Consider the following 6,338-nt stretch of genomic DNA (forward strand, 5'->3'; position numbering starts at 1 on the left):
TTCATCTCTAAACGTTCCATTTGTATATTTTTATGTTGTCCATTTCTCTCCTTATCATGTATTCTTCCTTCTACATTTTTGAGCATTTGGAATATTTTTTTAATAGCTGTGTTAATTCATTTGTCTACCAATCTATCAAAAGTGTCACTTCTGGTCAATGCCTATTGTCTATTTCTTTTTATTTCTTTGAATGCCTGGCTATTTTTGGTTGAATGCTATTGGGTGTTGGATATTTTCTGTACTTCTTTAAAGGTTTGGGAGCTTTGTTCTGGGACTTGGTTTTAATACTTTTAATCAACTTGATTCTTTTAAGGATTGTTTCTGAATATTTTTAGGTGAGTCTGGAATAGCCTTTTGTCTGGGGTAATTTGTCCCCATTACTAAGGCAATACATTAAGAATCTACTTGATAGCTCATATATTACATAACTTTCCATCATGACTATGCAAATGTGAACTATTCCTGGATTTACATGTGCTCTAAGGATTGTTCTGTTTATTCCCCTCCATTCCCCAGATCACCACCAATACATTTATTTGAGGGAGAAAGGGTCAAATCTTATCAGGATCTTTTAAACTGGGTAGGACTAGAGACACTGATTTGCCTAACTGCTGGGTGCTCACAACTGCACGGGTAACCAGATCCTGCATACAAGGGATCACCATTAAACCCAGGAGCACTTAATGAGGAGACACATTCTGAGTAGTCACATGATTTCCCACTCAGAAAGTGCTACCTTCATATTAAAAGTAGTGTTGAGAAAAATACAGAACCTAGCAATAGCTTTCTAGCACAGGCCTGGACATGATGGTGGCCTTATGAAAGAGGATCACACCTTATTTAGAAGTAGGATAGTGGTGCTCCTAGTTGAGTTGCAGGATGAGAGCTGGGACCGACTAGTGAGTGAGTGGGAGTAGGATCTGACACAATGAGCCTTTTCCCATCCAACCTGGGAATCCATAGGCCATTCTCTGGCTCCCTGGACAAGGCAGACTCAACAAATCTACAAGGTAAGGGAATTCTACTCCAGTTCCCTAGCCCTGACCCACCTTCTCCAGGTCTAACAGGTGACTGACCAATCCACTGATTACAGCTTCACCCCCACCCAACCCCTGCTTCTGGACAGACATATGGCAAACATGGACACAAAAGCCCATCAGGGCTGAAGCACATCTAGGTGTTGCTAGGTTGGAATTGTTTTACAAGTGATCTAGGTGATCAGGCCTCACCCACAGCAGTCAGGCTGAGATAGCCTGTTTTTAGGTGATCCAAGGCAAAGCATGATCCTGATGACACCTAGCAGAAAAGGAGGCTGGAGCTGCAAAAGAGTTAATCCCACACACTCAGGTATTTCCAGCAGTGGATCCAGGATTTGAACACTAGGGAGCTGGGGGGAACCCAGCCTACAGCCCACAATTGTTCATAGACATGAGATCACCAACTGGCAGGAATAAGTAAGTCAGCAAGCTCCCTGCAATCCCAATAAAAAATCTGGTGTAGCTCTAGATGGCCAGGGCCTGGATGAACTGGGAACCTGGATTCTGGGTGTTTCTCAGCCCCTCTGAGGTATCACTTATAGAGTCATCCACCACTTAATCATTAATAAAGTGGGCCACCAAGTTACAGCCCCATAAGAAAACTACATCTCCCAGGAGGAGAGGGATTAAGCTGACAGTGTATCCCAGCAGCCCATCCTTTTTGAAAATGTTCCCAATGGAGCTCAGCACACCACTGTACTTGGCCTCATGTCTCACAGATTGAACCATGCAGTGCATTGAGATGACATGCAAGGGTTGGGCCAGCATGTGGGATGGGCGCTGCATCATCATCTCTTAGGAGGTCCTCTTCACCACTTTTCTTAGGAAAGTCTTCATGTCATCCTTGTTGGAAACATGCATGATCTCATCTGGAGGAAAATAGTTCTTTATGCAACCCCAGGTCACAGTAAAGAGGGTGTTGAACATCCGCTGGGGGCTCAGGACTGGAACAACCCTATCTTTCCATTCATGTGAACAATGTGCTTGGTTAGGTAAAAAAACTCAGCAGATAGAGGACCTTCCCCCCAGCACATTGGTCCCAATGGTGGGGGACATCAGCTAATGACCCACCTGGATGAGCAGCTTCATGTAGTAGCAGATGACTGAGCACTGTCATAACTATGCCCAGAGTCAGGAAAAGAGCCTTGGTGGTCCAGCTGGCTGGCAGGCCAAGAGTGGTACGTGTGTGCAGCAGAGAGAGCCAGACTTTGCCATTGTTGGGCAGCAGGATCCTGCTCCTGCTCTGCCTTCAGCCATTCCCAGGGCACCACCCAAGTTCAGGACCTGTTCTGTTTGCTCATTGATTACTCTTTCTCTGGACTTGGTAATTTTCCTACATGCATGTGTAGATAATACTGAGCCAATAAGTCAAGATGTGAACCATGAGAAAAAAGACACCTACTAAGAAGGGCTTCTGGTTGCTAAATGGGCTCAAAAAAAATTTTTTTTAAGTTTAGCACAGTAATTTCTACACAGGGAACTCTCACACAAATTGTACTTCAGGTAGAGGCCTGCACTAAATTCTCTGCCTCTGCATTAAACTGCCTCCCTGCACTGTGTTTCTGCCATCTGACTCAGCCCTTATAAAGGAGTTACTGGAATCCTATTTCAACCAATAGGACTGAGGCTTTACCTCTCCAGTCCCAGCTATACAGCTCTGACCAACCAGAGCAGCTGTAGTCTGACCAATTAGGACAGTGCCTCTAGGAACAATCAAACTGTGAGGATTTGGGGTCTTCATTTGCATGAGGATAGACCAATCAGGGACCAGGAGTGGGAACTTTGGTCCAGATATGCCAGCTCACCTTTGGCTCTGGGAGTGTACTTTCCCTTTCTACCCATGCCCCTCCTTGGCTGAGCAGAAACAGGAAAGAAAATGTCTCACTACAGGAGCAGAGCACACTAGGGCAGGCCAGGGCAGACTGGCACAGAATGGAGCACACCAGTGCAGGACAAGCTAGCTTTGAGTTTAACAGATCATGAAGGAGCAGAGCAGAGCTGTCTAGCCAGAGAGGGGCCTGGCCCCAGGGCCCCTTGGCCCTAGGGTTGCCTCCTAGCTGTGCTGTTTTTACAGCAATGCTGTGTCCCAATTTATCTGTTTTGCACTGAACTAAGTTTCTTTCTTCACCACATCTCAAATTGGGGATTCCTCTTGTGGTTGAATTGGTGCCAATGACTGGTTGATAGAGGGGACCCGTCTTCAGATCTCTGTAGTTTTCATTTTATGTAGCTCTTACCTTTTCATTACCGTGCCCTATAAATTCTGTCCACCTTAGTCTTCCTAAATTCTGAGCTCTGTCTCCTCCAGTAAGTAAGACTGCTAGACTATGCTTTGCTTTCTCCTCTTTTCACTGATACCTGGCAACTATTAAGTAGTCGGCTAGAGACTTTTCCAGAACTCACTTCATTTGTTTTCCTTTTAATCAAGGATCATTGTCGTGCACTGCCTTTTTTCCAATGTTTGAAAACCGCTGTCTAGTTTTTTTGTTCAGTTTCTAATTGATTCATGCAGGAAAGTAAAGTCTGGTCTTGTTATTCCATCATGGCCTAAAGTGAAATGCCATCACACAGCAACTTAGTGCATATTCTTCCATTTTTCCAGGCTTCCAGTGTTCTATGGGTAAGAACATATATATTCTTTTACATTAGTATAATATTGTATAGACTTTTTGTTATTTATCCCTTAACTTAATGTAGTATGGACATTTTTACATGGTATTATCTGTTCTTACAGAATTTATCCTTCTTGTGTCTCTCTTGTCCTCTAGTTGTGACTTTAGATTCTCTAGAATATACAGAGAATGTGTATATTTTATTAATCCTGTGCTTTCATTCCCTCTTTCTCTCATCTTTCTTATTATTCTCTTACACCCTTATTCTTGCTACATCAAAAAGTACAGATTTGATTAGGGATTTCTGCCAGCCAACACAATGAATATTGTTATTCTAAAGGTCTGGATATCCATATTGCATTGCATCTTTTCAACTCAAATTCTTTATCAAAATAATTTCAAAGTTTGGCCCCAAAACAAGGAGGTAGGTGGTAAATTTTCCATATCAAATTTGAGGAGGTTGAAATTCAATGAACTTAAATTGAGAAGCAGTGCAGTGAGACAGAGAGTGGGCCCTTGTAATCTGAATCTTCCTTGGTTTGAATCCCACTTCTTAACCATATTATGCTTTAGTTTCTTGATCTATAAAATGAGGCTAATAATATTTACTTCATAGGGTTATCAAAATAAATAAAAATTTAAAAATAAAGAATAATAAAAATTAAAATAATAAAAAAGAGAAGTGTTGATAACTTTACACATATAAAATCATTATAGCAGTGTGTAGAATATAATCTTCAATAAATGTTTGTTAAGTGACACTTCCAGGGTGAAGCATGGAGTAAACATCAATTTAATTTTAACTTTAGCTCTTCTAACTAGAAGTATATAATTTTCCTTTATATGAAATTATGTGACTCTATAAATTATGATTATTACATACCTTGCTGAATTCTTTTCTATTTCTTTCTTAGCTGCCAAGCTCATAAATTCAGTTTGAGCTTCAGTTCAAACTGTGTGGTTCTGAGTTGTCCTCTGATGACTGTTTCTTTACACATCACTCCATCAAAAGTTAGTGAAATAATTGGTATCTTTGCTGTTCTAGGGACATTAACTATTCCTTTCTCAATGGTTTGATACCAAATTTATTCTTTTTCTCTCATATGGCTGAGAAATGTATTGTATATCACTAGAAATACAAATTCTACACTTCCTGGTAGAAATTAATGTCTAGCGTTGTATATATAAGAAAAATGATGTCGACAGTCAGAATGAATTTGAGAATTTTATATCTCTGAGTTTTTGTGATACTTCTCTTTCCTTTTTATTAAGTCAGGGAAGTAGAACTATTTATTATGTGTTCTATGGCTACACAAAAATCTAATTAGTTAAATTGTAAGTTGAACTTTTCTGGGAACCAATAATAGTTTCAGTGGTGTTCTTGAATTGGACTGACGTGGAGTACTAAGTGATTATTCAAATTAATAAAGTATTGTTTGAAAACTACCTGACACCAATGTTGACTTAGTTTTCGTTTGCTGATATATTTAGAAACTGGATTCACTTATTTTCATTTTATTTAGATTAAGAAAAAGGAGATCAATATCTTCTATTAAAAGAAGTAGAATGTGGGCCTCATAATCTATATCCATTATTTCTTCCATAATTCCTTGATTTCTTTTTTCTTTTCCTTTGGAGTTTGAAAATAGTTTTTGATGTTGGAAAACACCACTCTGCTAATTTCATGGTGACAGAGAATCTTATCAATCCTCTCTCTTCTTTAAAAAACAATGGAAGTGAAATGCCTCTCTTCTACTTTTGTTTCAGAATAGGCTCTTTATCTGTTAGGATGAGGAGCTCTTGGAGATGTGCTTCTTTTGCTGCTTTTCTAGATTAACAATTATCCTAGCACGTACAGAAAAAGGAGAGCTTCTGATTGTCTTAGTCTGTTCTTCCTTTGTCCTCTCTAGGTCAGTCATGTTTTGCCTAAAGGCTGAGCTGAAAATTTTTCTAGTTGTTGCCAATTGCTCTTCTGTAGTGACATGGAGAAGCATTCTGACCCCCTCTACGTTTTCAAAATGCAAAATGAGTACTGTAAATATACTGGAAACGTCCCCAGGATATGTAGTAACTTCATTCACTTCCTAAGTTGTCTTGTGAATGGACATTCTTGCTTTGGCTCATGTACAGCCTTAGGCTTACAGAAAGAGCTATGAAAATATGTAGTATTGCAACTACTCAGGTACACCTCTTATGGTAAGGGGCTCAAGCTCACATTCTGAAACTGGTATTATTTATCTGGCTTATTGTCAGTGAGGTCATCATAACATCCTGGAGTCAGTTCAAACCATGAAAGCAGAGATGTAGCCTACAGTTTGAAAACATACTTGTAAAGATGACCTTGGGTTGCTTGGTGAAACCAATCCCAGAGGACAAATCTCCAGAAAACCTGGGATCAATACTCTCTGTCAGGTTTAGGAAGCATATAATCCCTTTAAGATTTATTAATTTTAAATCAGCAACCTGCCCATACTACCAATCTATACTTCCCAACCCCTTTACCTGTTTCAACCAGTCCCCCAATCCTCCTCACTAGTGGGATACTGGAAATATCAGGAGAAACACTTTGTAAAGTATATGATTGTCTAACCATGATGCTGTACACCTGAAACTAATACAAAATAATATTGAATAGGAACTGTAATTGAAAAAAAATTTTTTTAAATAAATAAAATCAGACATCTGTATA

The 6,338-nt window shown here is 39.7% G+C and overlaps 1 pseudogene across 1 annotated transcript; it reads right to left on the bottom strand.

Moving 5' to 3' along the window:
- Positions 1 to 1,218: 1,218 nt before the first annotated feature.
- Positions 1,219 to 2,117, bottom strand: LOC308569231 (mitochondrial carrier homolog 1 pseudogene; annotated as a pseudogene). Its single transcript has one exon. The product of its transcript is annotated as a mitochondrial carrier homolog 1 pseudogene (transcript).
- Positions 2,118 to 6,338: the final 4,221 nt, after the last annotated feature.

The sequence above is a fragment of the Miniopterus schreibersii genome (assembly GCF_964146895.1).
Source record: "Miniopterus schreibersii genome assembly, chromosome: 1".
NCBI classification, from domain to species: domain Eukaryota; kingdom Metazoa; phylum Chordata; class Mammalia; order Chiroptera; family Miniopteridae; genus Miniopterus; species Miniopterus schreibersii.